The sequence below is a fragment of the Octopus sinensis genome, linkage group LG10 (assembly GCF_006345805.1).
Source record: "Octopus sinensis linkage group LG10, ASM634580v1, whole genome shotgun sequence".
In the NCBI taxonomy this organism is placed as follows: domain Eukaryota; kingdom Metazoa; phylum Mollusca; class Cephalopoda; order Octopoda; family Octopodidae; genus Octopus; species Octopus sinensis.
Genome location: NC_043006.1, coordinates 86,509,371 through 86,529,170, shown reverse-complemented (window position 1 = coordinate 86,529,170; position 19,800 = coordinate 86,509,371). Strand labels below are relative to the sequence as shown.

The 19,800-nt window shown below is 37.9% G+C and overlaps 1 protein-coding gene across 1 annotated transcript in view; it reads left to right on the top strand.

Annotated features, from left to right (window-relative positions):
- Positions 1-19,800, top strand: part of LOC115216696 (endoplasmic reticulum aminopeptidase 1) — a 1,296,444-nt gene that overhangs the window by 1,255,482 nt on the left and 21,162 nt on the right. The gene's annotated exons all lie outside the window — the stretch shown is intronic.

The following is a 19,800-nucleotide window of genomic DNA, read 5'->3' as shown; positions in this document are numbered from 1 at the left end:
TAGAATTGAGTACCAATCCAAAGTTTGGGTCGGTCTTAAATGAGTAAAGAAAGTATCCTTTAAAATATGAGGTTTTGTGCCTTATGTTAGGAATCAGTGCTACATATCAACCAAGTCATGCTCTTTCAATTTCACTTTAACCTCTATACATTATCCATATCCAGAAGCTCTATACCGTATCCATATTCAGAGCCCATATCTCATTATTGTTGTATACAATGCTTCTTATGTATGCTTCATATTGTTTCTAACTTTTACACAAAGAGAGAAATCTTTCATTGATAACAGACACAACTGGAAGTTTCAATATGGTTGTTTGACAGGATAAAAACAGCAGCTAAACCATTCTCAAACTTCACTCTACTGTTCAAAACATAGGACATTCGATAATATTGCCTATGTCTGTTGTGTGGACGCCCCCGGATGACGAAGTAGGCTAGCCCAATACGTAGATATAGAGGGAGAAGTCTAGACATCGTGAGAGAGTAGCAGAGTAGTGGTGAGAGTTGAGTAGAAGGCATCCGAACGTGCGACATAACAGTGGCGACAAGGATTTCGTAACTCACACAGCCACTGTATAGTATTGCGATATAACAATGTCAAAGAGAAAAGACAAGAATATCATTGGTGGAATGCATTTGATCAAGGACTGACCATAGGCTAAACAAACACAGCAAAAGTACAATGCATAAGGTTCCAAAATACATAGCCCCATGTGCTTTGGCTCTTTCAAAACCTCCTCATAAATAATCCATAGATGCACTATTTTCATGTAATCATTGCATGGCATAAGACATTCAAAAAGATAAGCTGGCCATGGTTCTATTAGAGTTGACCTAGGGCTGAACAACAACATTTAACTCCTTACACTTTTCCACTTACTGTGTTGTTAACTCCAGCCACCTCATGTGTTAAATAAATCATCAAACTCCAAGATTCTTAAGTATGCTGTGCACTCATTCATTACATCCTATACACAATATTCAGTTCCTATCTACACCATTCATATGTATTCAGACAGAACTTCAACCCTTGAGCATTCAGATTTTTCTGTCAAATTTAATGCTTTTTTATTCACATTGTTTTGAATTAATTATGCATCAATTATGAACACTTCTGGTAAAGTCTCAAGAACTTTATTAAATAAAAAGAAGCTAAAGACAAAGTCTTGTTGGACATCTACTTTCATATCAGATACCTTGATATAAAGTCATTGCTTCCTCTTACCTTCCCTACACTCTTGTACATCACTTATACAGCTCTTACAAACCATTTATCTACACCTAATTTTCTCAGAATGCACTAGGCTATACAGATGACTTAAGGAAAGACTGTAACCAGACCAATATATGTAGTGTTGTTTCATACCTAAGGACTTTTAGAAGTATCTCATTAATTTCATTATAACCCAAACTCAGAAATTACCACTTTGTGCTCAACATCAAAATGAAAATCAAATGGAAATTGTAGGTATGATATCCATGCCGGTGGCACATAAAAAGCACCATCCAAACGTGGCCAATGCCAGTGCTGCCTGACTGGCATCCGTGTCGGTGACATGTAATAAGCACCAAGTGATGGTGGCTGTTTGCCAGCCTCCTCTGGCTCCTGTGCTGGTGGCACATAAAAAGCACCCACTACACTCACAGAGTGGTAGGTGATAGGAAGGGCATCCAGCTGTAGAAACACTGCCAGATCAGACTGGACCCTGGCGCAGCCTCCTGGCTTCCCAGACCCAGGTCAAACCGTCCAACCCATGCTAGCATGGAAAATGGATGTTAAACAATGATGATGATGCTATCCATAACTAACTTTTGCTAAACCTTTGATATCTATTTCCAGAACTGTTTAACTGTTTGTCAATTTATCATCAACATCATCATCATCATTTACAGGAGCTGGCCAGCTGGAGGGCTGTCCAGGCTACAGTTGTCTGTTTTGGCATGGTTGCTATGGCTGGATGCCCTTTCTAACACCAACCACTTTACAAAGTACTTTTTATGTGACACTGGAATAGGTGCAACTGCATGGCACTGGCACGTAGCACTGACACAAGTGCTCTATACATGGTACCAGCACAAGTTCCTTCTACATGGTCCCAGAACAAGTACTGTTTACATGGTAATGGCATGAGTGTTTGTTTACATTGTTCTGACATGGGCTGTAATGGTCGCAGTTTTACTTTGCTTGATATGACTTCCCAAGCACAGCAAATTACCATAAGTCTCAAAACCATTGCTTTTCCCACCTTTTCATCTGATTTGAGATGGCCATAAAAGAAAAGATATATTTCCAGCATTTTCATCATTCAGAGTAAATTCCCTTTTGCGGCCATCACTCAAAAATGAGTATTGCTTTGTAATATGTAACATGCTTCTCTAATTGTTTTAGGTACCTATGTAGTTATAAGCAGGCGTAAACACCCTCTTAACCTTCCCACCTTTGACCCAAAAGAACATCAAAGACGTAACTGATAACAGGAGAGAGGAGTGCATCAGCACTTGTCTGATATTCATTTTCATTGACTCTACTAAAGCAATGTGAAATGAAGTGTCTTGTTCAATAACACTGCCCATGCAGAAATCAAATGTATGACTTTATGATTGTCAGCCCAACACCCTTACATGAAAGCCCCTTTAAAAGAAAGAAAAAAATTTGGAACAAAGGAACTAAAAGAGATAAAGTGGGGTTTTTTTTTGGGGGGGGGGGTTATATCAGCTAAATCAGAGGAGCTGAAAACCTTGTTGACTGCAATTAGTCTAGAAAGAATTAGATATTGTACTGTTAGTCTAACTCTATTAGTGAGAAAGATAAGCTCTAGTATAAGTGTAGTTTCTAAGTGTGTTAGTTGTACTTGTAATGCACACCTACATATACAATGATCTATGTGAGTAGATAGATAGATAGATAAATAAATAGACAGACAGATATAGATTTAGACAGACAGTAGAAAACTAAAATGAGGAATATTATGAGAGATGAAAGGAATAAGAAACAAATAACATATAAAGTTAAATAAATAAAATGTAGCTGAAAAATAGAGATACTAATCAAAACAAGAACAATCAAAGAATATGTACAATGAAAATACATACACCAGGATCTGTGTAAACAGAGACATAAGTTTTGTGTTATTAAACAGGATTATTTCTTCATACCTAGAGGTTTTGTGCAGTTGATATTACTCATCTGTACTCAACTGTGTGTCTGAAATAATTACTACTGACTGGATATACTGATAATATAGTATGTATGTGTAAATGCTCAAAATCTCTCATGTAAGCGCCATCCAACCAAGATGCAAATATATGGGAAACTACCACCTGTGTCATCTCTTGTGAAAGGTAAGAGAGTCCAGTTTGCTGGACATTGTTGTAGAGCTGAAAAAGAGGTAATTTCTACTCTTCTCCTCTGGAAGCCATCTACTTGCAATACCAGAGGGCGCACACTCTCCTACCCTGATGTAATCTCCAGGGATATAGGCATCCAGCAACAGGACCTCTGTAATGCCATGATGGACCGTGAAGTCTGGCGTAGCATGGTAAATTCCATTGTCTCGACCACGGTCGAACAATGATGATGATGATGATGTAATAAGAAGCTTGCTTCCTAACCACATGTTTCTGGGTTCAGTCCCACTGTGTGGCACCTTTGGCAAGTGTCTTTGACTACAGCCTCAGGCCAACTAAAGCCTTGTCAGTGTATTTGGAAGATGAAAACTGAAAGAAACCCATCATATACAGGATGGGTGAAAAGTAAGTAGGCATCAAAAATTTGTAATAAAATCCATATTCCTTTAACAAATTCATTGAAACAAATGATACATATTCTTTATTACATGGGAAAAATGAAGTAAATCTTCATATTTCAACGTAAGCACCAGTGGCATCATCCAGTTTCCTCGAACTGCCAGGGATGGAATGAACAACCATCTGAAGGACATCGTTTGGGATATCATTGAGAACCTCCTGAATCTGTCTCCAAGTCTTCCAGTGTGGGAGGTTTTGTCTTGTACACCTCTTTTGTGTAATCCCAACAGGTAAAAATCACATGGAGTGAGATCTGGACTTTTTGGACTTCTAGACTTCTGCGGTCAGTCTTCAGGTTTTAGCACCTGCATATGATGGGGTTCCATGGAAGAAAATTCAGTTCTTTATGCAACACTGTATGTACTGTGTGTCTTGTTAGTCCACTTTCATGAGCTGCTTGATGTGTTGATTTTTGCGGGCTGCGATTAAACATTTCCTGCACTGTTGCCAGGATCAGGATGTGGTTGGACGGCCACTTCTCCTTGCATCGTTCATAGAGCCCGTGGTCATCAGCTTTGCATGACAACCTTTTATTGTCTCCGGACATAGTGTTGCATGCTTACCTTTTCATGCACCTCACCATCTATGAATCAAAACAATGGAATTCCACATTTCATAGCATGCTGCTATCTTAGCTTGTTCCTGAACAGTCAACTGACCAGCCATCTCGAAAATAAGAAATAAGACAATAAGAAAATAAGACATCTATATTAGCGTTGACTGTTTAAAAAATGTTTTCAGCATGACTTCAGTGATACTAAAAATTCTATAAGCAATTTCTAATGCCTAGTTACTTTCCACCCACCCTATATACACATCTATATATATATATATATATATTTGCGTGTGTGTGTGTCTTTGTGTCTATGTTTAACCCCCCCACCACTTCTTAGCAACAGATGTTATTGTGTTTACATTCCCATAACTTCGAGGTTTAGCAAAAGGGACCAACAAAATATGTACCATGTTAAAAAAAATTGATAAATATTAGTGTCAAATCATTCAACTAAAAATTCTTCAAGACGGTGCCCTAGCATGGCTACAGTCTAATGATTGAAACAAGTAAAGGATAAAGAATATATATATATATATATATATATATATATATATATATAGGGAGAGTTTATGAAAAAAAACAAAAGACGAAGACAGGTGGTGTACAAAACAAGCAGATGTATTAGTATAATGCTCAGGAATAGAAAAAGTCTTTTACATTTCGAGCCTACACTCTTCTACAGAAAGGGACACAGAAAAAACAAGGAGAGAAAAAAATGTGTGTAGTGGCTAACGATCTATCATGGCGTGTATATATATATACATGCACACATGTGTGTTTGTATATTTGTTTATATGTATATATTTGCATGTTTATGTATGGGTGTATGTATGTATGTGTCAGGTTGTGTATGTGTATATGGGAATAGATGTGTCAACTTCATCATCACAGTTTTAATGTCTATTTTTCCATGCTTATATAGGTTAGATAATAGTATGTTAAAGCAAAGTTTTTCTACAGTTGGATGCCCTTCATGACAACAATCCCTCATGTTTCCAATCGAGGTAATAATTCCTCAATTTATCAAGCACCAAACAGCTCAGACATCTTATACAAAGAACTGGAAGCAAAAAATTCCATGTGAATGAGCCTTTTGATCTTTTATCTACTTCAGCCACTAGACTGCACCCATGCAGGATTTTTTAATGGGAAGAACCAACTTCAGTACTTGTTTTATTTATTTATTTTAAACCTCCTGATACTTATTCTATCATTCTCTTTTGCTGAACCACTAAGTAATGAGGGACATAAACACACCAGCACCAGTTGACTAACAGTGGTAAGGGGACAAGCACGGACATAAAGACACATACACTTATATACAGGCACATACACACACAACGTTCTTCTTTCAGTTTCTGTCCACTGAATCCACTCACAAGGCTTTGGTTGGCCTGAGGCTATGGCATAGACATACCACACACACAAAGACACACAAACACACACACAAACACACACACACACACATATATATATATATATACCAGAGTAAGCACAGGATCCTTTGATCTTTGAGGTGCCACACATGGCGAGCCAGGGATGTGACAAACTATCTTTCTGGGATTCTGAAGGGTGACTGGTGGTTAAGAAAACGTTGTTTGAATGAAGTACTCACCAAACCAATATATTTATAAACATTGGATGTGGCCTTATTCACACTACTGGTAACATATGGCATGGGATTGATCATCCCATCGGTGTCAAAGACGAATGTTTGGTCCTCATCTGAGGTGGCAGAACTGGGAACAGCAGATATTTCCTCCAAGTCGTTGGTTCTGGATAGGTCATTATTTCCAGGTGCAGCGTGTGTACTGGTCACTCTATCTGCATCTATGGTTTGTTCATTATCCATGGCAGTGATACCAGGATCTTCAGTGATGCTCTCTGTGATGCTGGTCCCAGTTTGGTTATTATCTCTGGGTGTAGCAACTGTATTGGTGTGAGACCTGGTTAATCTGCTAATAATATTTCTGTTCGATGTTACATTGCTGTTATTATGGATATTAGGTCTGGGTATCACTGTAGCCTCATATACGACCCCTTCAGTCTTGCCTTGGCCTCCTACTGGACAGTTATATACCCTGCAAGAGCAACCTACCTCCTCCCTTGTATTGTGGGTACTTGATAAAATGTTTTTTTATGTTAGGTGCACAACTAAAGGAGACTTTTAGGTTGTGCCTATTAAACAAATGCCTGTATCTATGTGTGTGTGTAAAATATTTGTCTATTAATCTAAGGAAAATCTTTCCTATACAAGTCTGGACATTGAGTGAGGAGAGTGGAGCAAACCAAATGATATTTCTGCAATGCTTCCTTTTCTGGGTCCTAGGGCTAGGCATGTAGGATATGTGGTCCTTAAACCCACTTGATGCTAATGCCTAATTGTAGTAGGGGGCAGCAGCATCGAAGATATCTTGACTCGAGGATAGATCTGAGATCCTCTTGCTTACACCTTTCACTAGGTTCTTGAAAACTATGGGGGTGGGGGGTGCAGGAGGCTGTGCTAATATAAGACAGTCTCTTATTTGGCTTGTGATAGGGCCTGTATGTACCAGAGCCCAGATTTAAAATAACATCTAAAAATCTACTGTGGTAAGATTAGTCTCAATGGTAATCTTGAGACCCATTGAGCCTAAGGTGCTAATCAGATCCTTTCTAAGTCCATCTAATGAGTGGCTGTTGACTCCTCTAGAGACAGCTAGGGTGTCATCTCTGTTGAGGCTGAAGTCTATAGTAGAAGACGCCCAAGGTGCCACACACAGTGGGGCTGAACCTGGAACCATGTGGTTGGGAAGCAAATTTCTCACCACAGTCACACCTTACTCATGCAACATGTCAAGATATGCCAAAGAGCCCAAATATGTCTTTGCAGTGAATTTATATAAGTGTGTCTTTGTGTCTGTGCTTGTCCCCTTACCACTGCTAGTCAACTGGTGCTGGTGTGTTTATGTCCCTCATCACCATTTGTGAGTCAGTGAGGTTTTTGCTTACAAATAGCTAACAATGTGTGTGTGTGCGGACGTTTGCTAGAAATACATGAGTGAAACATACTCCTTCAATCTGCATACAAGGTCAGTGGCTCTGATTAAAAACTTCTAACTCGTACCATTGTGACCTGTTCAAATCATGCAAGCATGAAAAGTGGATGTAAAATAATGATGTTTCCATGCAAAGTGCAATGTGCTTCATGCACACCAGGTTTACATGTATGATGTAGAACCTGCTATAATTATGCACCAGTAAACAAAATTATTTACTTGTATCCAAAATCGCCTTACACATATGTGTATTCAGCACTAAGCAGTGTTGGATTGATGCATGAAAACAAGTTATTTTATGCACAAACAGATGCACATGCGTATCTATGCATGTATCTACATGTGTTTATATACCTGTATCTACATGTGTTTATCTACATGTGTTTGTGCCATAGTGCACTCGTTCCATACTCTTACATGTGTTTATATATATGTGTGTGTTCAGATGTATATTTGTGTATATGTCTCTATATGTACATGTGTATGTTTGTATATATGTCTATAAATGTATGTATACATACACACATACAAGCATACATTTATACACACATATACAAACATACACACAGACATATAGATACATATATGCAAACATATAAACACACACACACACATATATATAAACACACACATATACATGCATATGTGTTTGTGCACAATTACTACATAGGTGATTATGTACATTAAATCTAATATAAATTACCAATTTTACATTAGAGATTTGGTGTACATAAAGACGTACATAGACTTTGTGTATACATACACATGTATACCCATATGTATATATATATGTGCATGAGTGTATATTTGTGTGTGCTTCTATGATTATAAGATACGACATTATAGACTTAATGTCTCTCTCTCTGATTCTATAAATGCACTAAAGCAATACTGAAAGTTTCCAAACTGGCGTATCGAGATAATTCTCAGTGCACTCAACTTGCACTGCTATTATCAAGGTGTCATTCTTTATAGACAACCAGTATTCACTGACTTGAGTGATGAGAAGATTTTCTCATGATTGACTAAAAGACTTGTTATTGTCATCGCTACCCCTATCATCATCTTTCTTCCTCCTCTCTTTCTTTCTCTGTCATTTTTTGTCTGCTGCTATTGATATGGAAAACAGTTGGTAACTTGGAAGTTTTTGAAATAAAATTCTGACGAAGAACAAAAAGACTTACTATAGTAAAGGAACGATCAGATAGATGAAAATGTAGACACTATAAAGCAATAAAATATTCAAGTTTTCTATGATATCATCATCATCATTGTCATCATTTTTATGTTCACTTTTCTATGCTTGCATAAGCTGAACGGTGTCCTTGCCAGTAGAGTGTCTTGCTATTTGTTGCATTTCTTTGTGATTTCTATTGTGAGATTCAACAATCTGAGATCAGTCTACACCACTGTTGCCTTTGACTCTTTTGGCCTTCCTTTTCCAGTTTCTTTCAACTTAGATTTCCAGGTTCTTCTTTACCTATCCATTATCCGTACACATGACATATCTATAACAATGCAGTTACCTCTCTTTCACACTGCAACCAATTCCTCTAATATCCAGTTTATCTCCTAGTTCATCTGCACCATAATGTTCATGTGTATGTGTATATGTATCCATATGTGCTCATGTACACAAGAATTATGTTCATTAAATTCATGCACACTTGTGTACATCATCACCATTCGTCATCCATTTTACCATTGTTGCATAAATCTGACAGAATTTGTTGAGGCAGATTTTCTTTGACTGGATGCCATTCCTGTCATCAACCCTCAGCTATTTTTAAGCAAGAAAGGTTTGTCCACTGCTGCCCTAATGTGTGTTTGCTGTAGCTCTTTGGTACATGCCCTGCAGCTCTATGGATTATCTCCAGCAGTTCTGGGATTTACCAAGAACTTTGTTGAAGGAACTTTGCAAAAGAATTTTCTCATATATTAAATTATTGTGAATAATATGGTCCCTGCCCACTCCCTGTCACATCACCATCTTTCTCTCTCTCTCTCTCTCTGCATCTGAGATAGCCACGTTTCTCTTCTAATGCAAGACATTTTTTCTGCCTCTCAATACTACTTCCCACCCCAGTTGAGAAGTCATGTCCTGCAAGTTACTCTGTGACCTCATTGCTGGTGGTGGTGCTGGGCATTAGAAACCCTGATAAAGCAGACACTGAAGATCAGTGCAGTATTCTGACATGCCAATTCTTATCAAAACCTTAATGATGATGTTGATGATGGTGATGATGATTTCCCATCTAAAATCTCATGAAAAGATATTAGCCAAGTCTATGTGGTTAAGGTGATGCTGTAGTGGTTGTGTAGTTAAAATGTTTGCTTCACAACCACACAATTTCAGGTTCAGTTCCACTACATAGCACTTTGGGCCAGTGTTCCCTATTGGCCCAGCCCAACTTATGCATTATGCGTGAATTTAGTAAATGAAAGCATAGGCTGACTATGAAGAGTGATGCTAGAGCTGTGAAATTTTGCCTGTATTAATTTCAGCTCTTATTAATAAGTACATTGTTTTTTTTCCAGGTAAACTAACACCTCACTGTTCAAAGAAGACTTAAAAAGTAATTAACTAGTAGTGGCATCTGAAAATTCACAAAATTTGGCACCATGGGGTTATCAAGTACCTGCAGAAGAGAAGCCCCCCCTATGACATTCATGTTGACATTCTTGATACATTAGATGATACTTCAGTTTTATCAAAAGTGCAATAGGGGGCAATTGGATTTAGTAGGGGTAGGGAGAGTCTTGGAGATGGCAAAAGTCTTGATGTCCTGCGACTACCACCACCAAAGGAAACATTGACCATGTTTACCACATGATGATGGATGACAGGCGATTGACTATATATTAAATAACCCACACTGTTAGCATGTCTTGTAAGATAGTTGACAATGTTCTGCACAATGAACTTAGCATGTTGAAGATTTCTGCCATGTCTTCTGATACCCAATCAAAAGTGCACCTGGTTGATCACATCACAGGAAAATTTGACAATGTTTGAAGCAGATCCAGTAGGTTTCCTCAGCCAGGACAAGTGTTGGGTTCACTCCTTTAAGCCAGAGATAAAGAGGAACTTTATGCAGTGGAAAAATTCTTCCTCACCTGCTCCAAACATGGCCAAGGTTGTTTCATCTGTAAGGAAGGTGATGGCCTCAGTTTTGGGGGATGCAAAAAGCATTGTGTTTATTGACTATCTTCAAAAGTGCAATACCTATTTCTTTACTACCCACAAGGGGCTAAACAAAGAGGAGACAAACAAGGACAGACAAATGAATTAAGTCGATTATATCGATCCCCATACGTAACTGGTACTTAATTTATTGACCCCGAAAGGATGAAAGGCAAAGTCAACTTTGGCGGAATTTGAACTCAGAACGTAACGGCAGACGAAATACGGCTACGCATTTCACTTGGCGTGCTAACAATTCCGCCAGCTCACTGCCTAACATGCAATACCATCAACGGAAAGTACTATGCCAACTTACTGAGGCAGTTACAAAAGGCTATCAAGACCAAACGTCCAGGAAAACTGATGAAAGGATTCTTGTTTGATCGGGACAATGCTCCTGCACACAAGTCCTTAGTTTCAATGGCTGCTCTGCAGGGCAATGGTTTTGAGCTGGTTGATCATGCTCCCTATTCTCTTGATTTGGCTCCAGTATTTCAGTGATGATGACATCATTTTTACTGTTGATGATGTTTTTGAGCAACAGAATGAAAGCTCTTTCACTAATGGGATCTAAGCACTGCAACACCAATGAAAGAAGTGTGTAGACTGCGAGGGGAACTATGTTGAAAAATAAACCTCATTTGGCCACATTCCATTAAGGTATCTCAGTCAGCCTAAAAACACACGTGTGTGTGTGTGTAAATTACTTTCGTTTGTCACCTTGCAGTTTGGCAACTGATTACGTTCCTTATGATCTAGCAACAGGTAAATATGCACAATAGAATAAATAATCTTTCAATAACAACATCCTCTTCTTGCCATTCTGTTCTTTGTGACCAATGTGACTAAGGATAGCAGTACATCTCTTCAGCTCACTGTAATTTACTTCCAACGTAATTAAGGGTGCCACAGACCTTATCTGACCCTATCTCCAATGCTTTACCTTTCCCAATCTTATCCTTGCACCTTATCCTATACACCTTTATTTCTCATCACTGTCCTGAGTTATATCCTTAAGGGACCTCATCAGACGTGAAAGTACTCCCACACTATCTATACTTAGTCATTTGGTATCAGCATCCATCATTCACTCTCACCTTTTATCCACTTCTTGCTATCCTTCACTCTTTCACCCATGTCCTTTATACAGTAATCCCTTGCCATATCGTGGTTCACCTATCACACACTCAGTACATCACAGATTTTTTTGGTTAATATATGTAAATTTATATCGCAGACTCTTCAGTATATCCAGGTTTCTGCGGCTGATAGGTATTTATATTTTTTTAGATTTTAATTATTTCTGTGGGAGGTTTTGGGTTGTAACACCCATGATAGTCAAGGGATTACTGTAGTGCTGATGCCATGAAAAAAAAAAACAACATACCCAGTGCATTCTGTAAAGTTATTGGCATTAGGAAGGGAATCCAGCCATAGAAACCAAACCAAAAATAAAACTTAGAGCATAAGTTTTCTCGACCAATCTATTTTTGTGATATAGAAATGGCCCATCCAGCATGAAAACCAGGTGTAAAACAGCAAGATAATGATGAAGTTAATATCAATCTAAATTTCTATGGTAATAAATAATCTACTGATGATTATTCCAACTTATTATGATTGGTCAAACTCTCATAGGATCATAAATGTATGATTTGGCTAAAGTTAGAAAATTGATTAATATATAGCTAATTTCATATCAGTTTTAACAAATTGGGATTTGTTAAAACTGATAGGTATTCATATGAGTTCTGCTGAGTTCTAATCAGAAATTAAAATTAGTCAGGCATAATTAATCAATATAATTAGTCAGCTAATATTCAAGTATCCTTAGTGCGGAGGAATAATTCATTAATGTAGAGTACTCTGAAGAAAGAATGTAGTTTATAGAAAATATTCAGCCCCAGGTTATTTCTGATGAAGCAGATCTGTAACCAATTGCATACTCACAATAACTGTCACATCTTTTTAGACTACACAATCCAATGTGTTCTTTCTGATTTTAAGACAGTAGAATGTGATTTAAGAGAAATTTGGTTGTTATTTCTAACAAGCCAGCCAATGGTTAGGGTGTTGCACTCACAATCACAAGTTCATGGTTTCAATACCTAGACCAGGTGGTGCGTTGTGTTGTTGAGCGAAACACTTTATCTCACATTGCTCTAAAATCACTTTGACACCTGACCTGTGGTACACCATGGACCTGTTCAGGAAACATCAATATGATGGAGAGAGTGAGCTAATTTACAGTATATACATTTGATCACTATAAACAAATCATTTGTGTAGGTCATTTAGCAAAAGCTGAACACTCTTTGACAGAAGAGAACTTCAAATATATATATATATTATATATATATATATATACACATATATATATATAAACACACACACACACACCATGAAGGTCATCTTTCAGTTTCCAGCTATGATATTCACTCACAAGGTTTTGGTTAGTCTGAGTTATAGCAGAAGACACTTGCCTAAGGTGACATGCAGTAAGACTGAACCTGAAACCTTGGTGGTTGAAAAGCAAACAACCATACAACTATGCCTGCATCTTGACAGCACATGATATCTGTAAGCATCATACAAGCAGTGTTCTTGGTGTCCATTCTTTTGTGAAAACATGTCTGTCATAGAGAAATATTACCTCACTTGGAAACAGATGAAGGTTAACAACAGAAAGGGAATCCAGCCATATAAAGTCTGCCTTAACTCTTTAGCTTTTAATATGACTACATATTTTATCTGTTTTATGTTCAAATCAAATAGATCCTGCTTCTAACATCTACCCAGCAATTTCATTCTAAAAATAAGCAATCATATTGAAATCTCAAAGTTAATGAGATAATACAGAATTAGTTTAAAAAATGTGAATAAATATTACATTTGAAAGAGTAACCTAAATGCTAAAGGTTTAAATTTTATCTGACCCATGCCAGTATGAAAAAGTGCTCATTAAAATGATGTGTGTGTATGTATGTGCACATGTGTGTGTATGAGTATGTGTGTGTGTAATATATATGTATGTGTATATATGTATACGTGTGTGTGTATGTACATATGTATGTTTGTATGTATATATATGAATATATATGTGTATGCATATATGTGTAAGCTTGCAGTATAAGTTAAATCTTTCATGAATAAGTTGTTGTACTTATTGTAAAAGAACTCCTTAAGGCAGTAAGCTGGCAGAATCGTTAGCACGCCGAGCAAAATGCTTAGAGGTATTTCGTCTTCTAAGTTCTGAGTTCAAATTCCGCCAAGGTCGACTTTTCCTTTCATCCTTTCGGGGTTGATTAAATAAGTACCAGTTATGCTCTGGGGTCGATATAATCAGCTTAATCCGTTTGTCTGTCCTTGTTTGTCCCCTCTATGTTTAGCCCCTTGTGGGTAGTAAAGAAACAAGTATAAGTTAAAACTTAGATTTGTAAAGAAAACAAGCATGCAATATGGCAATGAAGTATTGTTTTAAATGTTCTGGCAATTTTTAAAATTATGTTCCTCTGTATCCCCATTGTCCTTTGAACCAGTGCACCTATATTCACCCTGCACTGTACCTTGAGGGTATGTCTCAACACATCTTCACCACCACTACTCACTTGCTCTCTCCCTCTGTCTTTCTTTGTAACTTTCACTTTCTCTCCTCTCTTTTCATCTCCATCTCTATCCTTCTATTATACTTTTTAACCTCACATCAACTGGCAGAAAGCCATTCAACTCAGTACTACCCCTACCTCCCAGGTTTTTTGTTGGTAAAGTGGTTGGCATTAGGGAAATCATTCCGCCATAACATAGTCCTTTGGCATGTCAGCTCCTGTCAAACCATTCACCCCGTGCCAGCATGGAAAACGGATGTTAAATGGTGGTGATGATGATGTTACAATTCAAATATATTCAAAATGGAATGTTTACTATTTTGGAATGAATTATTTAAAATTAAAGTTTACAGAAAGAAATTGTACTTGAGTAACTGATTGATTATCTTGAAATATGAGCAGATTAAAATAAAACTGTCTGCTTTAATATTCATTATTGCAAAGAGATCTCTAATAGAACTTAAGCATTCTGCATCTGGAATTACCTTCATTAATGTCACTTAACTCATTCCTCTTCTGCTCGCAGTTGTTTATCTTTCTCAGCAAAGTCTAGACATGTATGCTCATACAATGAGAGCTTTATTGCTTGCAGTTTTCTATTCTTTGAGCCATGAAAGCCCAGATGGAATGTACTTTGGCAAAGGAGTTTTATTTTATAATAAAAACAACAACTCATTCATGAAAAATAAAACACTAAGCTACTACATGATTAAGAATCTGTTAGAAATACTAACCAACTAACCTCCTCAAATTGCACACACACACACCTATACATACATGCACATATATACATCTATATATATCATCAATGTACCATGTATCATATATCCAAAAAGGAAGCATGCTCTAAAGCATTGAGCAGTGAAGCATTAAAGCAGCAAAGTTAATGTCCAGTCATAGAATGACTAATGGTTTCACATCCACAAAGGCTTTAACCTCACAGACATCTCATCAAACTCTAAAACCCAGTGGTGAAAAGTTACATTTGTCTTCAGCTTTAGAGTCTGATGAGACATGTGCAAGGCTAAGACCTTTGTAGATGTGAAATCATTGGTCACTCTATGACTGGACATTAACTTTATTACTTTAATAAATAAATAAATAAATATATATATATAATGATAAATATCAATGTGAGTTATATACAGTAGCGGTAACACAACGTGTCGTATTTTTGCCATTTCAATATGGCTAACCCCTAAGGGTGGATGCTACTGTAGTTTTTAGCCCCAGGAGGACACACTCCTCCAGCTGGCCATAGACACACTTTCTGTGTCCTGTCAGTATTTGCAAAGGGAAGTCATCCTTCCCGTCTTCAACTTATGATACACACGGTGTCGTATTTTTGCCATTTTTGCCGTGTGTATCATAAGTTGAAGACGGGAAGGATGACTTCCCTTTGCAAATACTGACAGGACACAGAAAGTGTGTCTATGGCCAGCTGGAGGAGTGTGTCCTCCTGGGGCTAAAAACTACAGTAGCATCCACCCTTAGGGGTTAGCCATATTGAAATGGCAAAAATACGACACATATATATATATATATATATATATATATAACTCTCTCAACTAATTAGAGAGAGAGTTAGTTTAGATGAGATGCAGTTTGGGTTTGTGCCAGGGAAAAGTACTACTGATGCTATATTCCTGGTAAGGCAGCTGCAGGAGAAATACCTAGCCAAAGATAAGCCCCTGTACCTTTTGTTGACATAGAGAAAGCCTTCGACAGGGTCCCCCGATCCCTTATCTGGTGGGCAATGAGGAAACTAGGGATAGATGAATGGTTAGTGAGAGCTGTGCGGGCCATGTATAGGGACGCTGCTAGTAGGGTGAGGGTTGGAAATGAGTACAGTGAAGAATTCCGGGTAGAGGTAGAGGTCCACCAAGGCTCAGTACTCAGCCCCCTCCTATTTATCATAGTCCTCTAGGCAATAACGGAGGAATTCAAAACAGGATGCCCTTGGGAGCTCCTCTATGCTGATGACCTTGCTCTAATTGCTGAGTCGCTATCAGAACTGGAGGAGAAGTTTCAGGTGTGGAAACAAGGATTAGAATCGAAGGGCCTCAGAGTCAATCTAGCTAAAACCAAAGTCGTAATCAGTAGGAAGATAGACAAATCACAAACACCTTCAGGTAGATGGCCCTGCTCGATCTGTAGAAAAGGTGTAGGTAGAAACTCTATAAGATGCACCAAGTGTAAGCTATGGACACATAAGAGATGCAGCAATGTCAAAGGAAGGCTAACTAGGAAGATGGTTTTTGTATGTGGCAGATGCTCAGGAACAATAAACACTGAAAATGCTCTGAGACCAACTTCCGTCACTTTCCAGGGAGAAAAACTAGAAATAGTTGATAGTTTCCGTTACCTAGGTGACCAAGTCAGCAGCGGGGGCGGGTGTGCTGAAAGTGTAACTGCTAGAGTAAGAATAGCTTGGGCAAAGTTCAGAGAGCTCTTACCTCTGCTGGTGACAAAAGGCCTCTCGCACAGAGTGAAAGGCAGACTGTATGATGCGTGTGTACGAACAGCCATGCTACATGGCAGTGAAACATGGGCCGTGACTGCTGAGGATATGCGTAAGCTCGCAAGAAATGAAGCCAGTATGCTCCGATGGATGTGTAATGCCGGTACTCACACTCGGCAGAGTGTAAGTACCTTGAGAGAAAAGCTGGACCTAAGAAGCATCAGTTGTGGTGTGCAAGAGAGACGTTTGCGCTGGTATGGTCATGTGGCGAGAATGGATGAAGATAGTTGTGTGAAAAAGTGCCACACCCTAGCGGTTGAGGGAACCTGTGGAAGAGGCAGACCCAGGAAAACCTGGGACGAGGTGGTGAAGCACAACCTTCGAACTTTAGGTCTCACTGAGGAAATGACTAGAGACCGAGACCTCTGGAAGTGTGCTGTGCGCGAGAAGACCCGGCAGGACAAGTGAGTCCATAACCCGTGGCCTTCTACATGGGATGGAGCCAGCCTACATATGCATACCTTCCCTTCTTGGGACACAAAACTCTACTTGTGAAGACGTGTTGAGGCAAGTGAGGATCAGAATCGAAATCGATCAATGGAAATTGCGGATGTGTTACCAGTGCCGGTGGCATGTCGAAACTCTACTTGTAAAGACCCGTTGAGGCAAGTGAGGATCAGAATCAAAATCGATCAATGGAAATCGATCAATGGAAATTGCAGATGTGTTACCAGTGCCGGTGGCATGTAAGAGAACTTTCCGTTTCGCGACCGTTGCCAGCACCGCCCTGTTTCGTGTCCATTGCCAGCCTCGCCTGGCCCTCGTGCCGGTGGCACATAAAAAGCACCATCCGTTCATGGCCGTTTGCCAGCTCTGTTTGGCACCAGTGCGGGTGGCACGTAAAAAGCACCCACTACACTCACGGAGTGGTTGGCGTTAGGAAGGGCATCCAGCCGTAGAAACACTGCCAGATTTGACTGGGCCTGATGAAGCCTTCTGGCTTCACAGACCCCAGTAGAACCGTCCAACCCATGCTAGCATGGAAAACGGACGCTAAACGATGATGATGATGATGATGATATATATATATATGTATGTATGTATGTACGCATATATGTGTATATATATGTATGTATGCATATATGTATATATATATATGTATATATATGTGTGTGTATGTATGTGTATATATATATATATATAATATATATATATATATATATATATACACACACATCTTTCAACGTATTTTCTTGGAGTATTTTACAAAACCTCTGTATACCTTCCCCATATTACTTTCACAGAAGTCTTCTGTAGACTAAACCTCCAACAATACTTACAGTACAAGATGACTGACATTGTACATTGAAAAAACATATTTCTGCTATCTAATAAATATATACAGGTGTTCCAGGGCATGAACAGTTCAAAAAGAAGTTATATTTGACAACTTAGAATAAAGTCCTCAAGATAAGTTGAAGAGAAAATATGAATATTTTATATATAATTGTTTGTCCAACAAAATATATTTTGTTGGACTATCAATTATGGATTAAATATTTTTATATATGTGTGTATATATATATATCATTGTGTTGTTATATGTCCAGTAGTGATTGTCATGTACGTTTATACAGCTGAAAATTTAATAAATTCATTTTACAATTACTTGAACCTTGGACAAATGTAGTTTCAGATTGACCTATGACTGAATGGAAACCTATCAAATTGATTGTCCATATAATTAAATGACCAGCCTTGTCACACACACACAGCATCGTTACTGATTCTGCCGGCAGATTCTATCTATACATTAAAGGTACAAGCACCTGTGGAATACTCAGTCACTTATATTATAATGAGTGGATATTTCCATTGATCAAACAGCAGAATTTTTCCTCATGAAAACCAACTAAATATCCATTTAACCTTTGGTATTTATGGTCTGTGTGTACTTCAAACTGTACTCTTTTGTACTTATATCGGTATAAGTACTTCACACTTGGTACTTATGTTTCTACAAATTCACTGTACTTTTGGTACTTATGTTGCTATATATACTTTACTCCATCTGTGTACTTATGCGACCACATATATATTTCATACTGTATTTTGTACATATATTCCCATATGTACTCCATATTATATTCTAAAATAAACACGCAACCTTGAACTTCTTATCTTCAGCTTGCTTATTGACGTGAACAGTGATGGAGTAGGTAGCCATCCTCTTTGATTATACTTCTAGCTTTCAGGAAAGCTCTTCCCTTTGAGGCTCTTGCCTATGATCTAATAGTTCTTAATTATATTCTACACACTGTATTTTGATATATAAAATAAATATATTCTTATCTTGAACAGAAAAAATGGTCAATAGTAGAGTTCTGTTTCTCTTAGTCTTCCACTGTCCATACAACAGATAATTTCTTATCGATATATGAAACTGTGATCTCACAAAGTATTGGCCATGTAAGCTTCAGGACATATTTTCATAATCTTTAATTATGGTCATCTGCTTTGCCATTTTAACTGTTCTCTTCGTATGTGATTTTAGATGCTGGAAAATAAGTCCACTTTCTTGTAAATATGTCATTGCTACTCTGATAATTGACTTCTTCACTTTCATGCTGGCATAATTGAAAATGGCATCAAGTAACTTTTCTTCCGGCTTGGAATTGTTTCTTCTATTGTTATTGATTTGCTTTTTGTTTTCTTTTTTTTTTTAATTGCTCTGTGATATACAATACTTAACTGCCAGATTTTATAACAATATATAGTTGAGGAACACCCAACTCTTGTGCAAAATTTTGTTTCTACTATACCTGCTGTAAAGATGTATTTTAACAAGAAATTTTTCAAAAGTAGTTATCATCCTCATACAAGTGTAGACTTATATTATTACAAATATCCTCTACTTTTCTTCAGTTACATGTGTGTGTGTGTGTGTGTGTGTGTGTGTGTGTATTTATATGTTTAGTCATAGAGTGTCCAATAGTTTCACATGTGTAAAGCACTAATCATTATGGATGACACATCAGACTCTCTCTCTCTCTCTCTCTCTATATATATATATATATATACACACACACATTTATGTGTGTGTATTTTTGTGTCTGTGTTTGTCACCCACTATCACTTGACAACTGA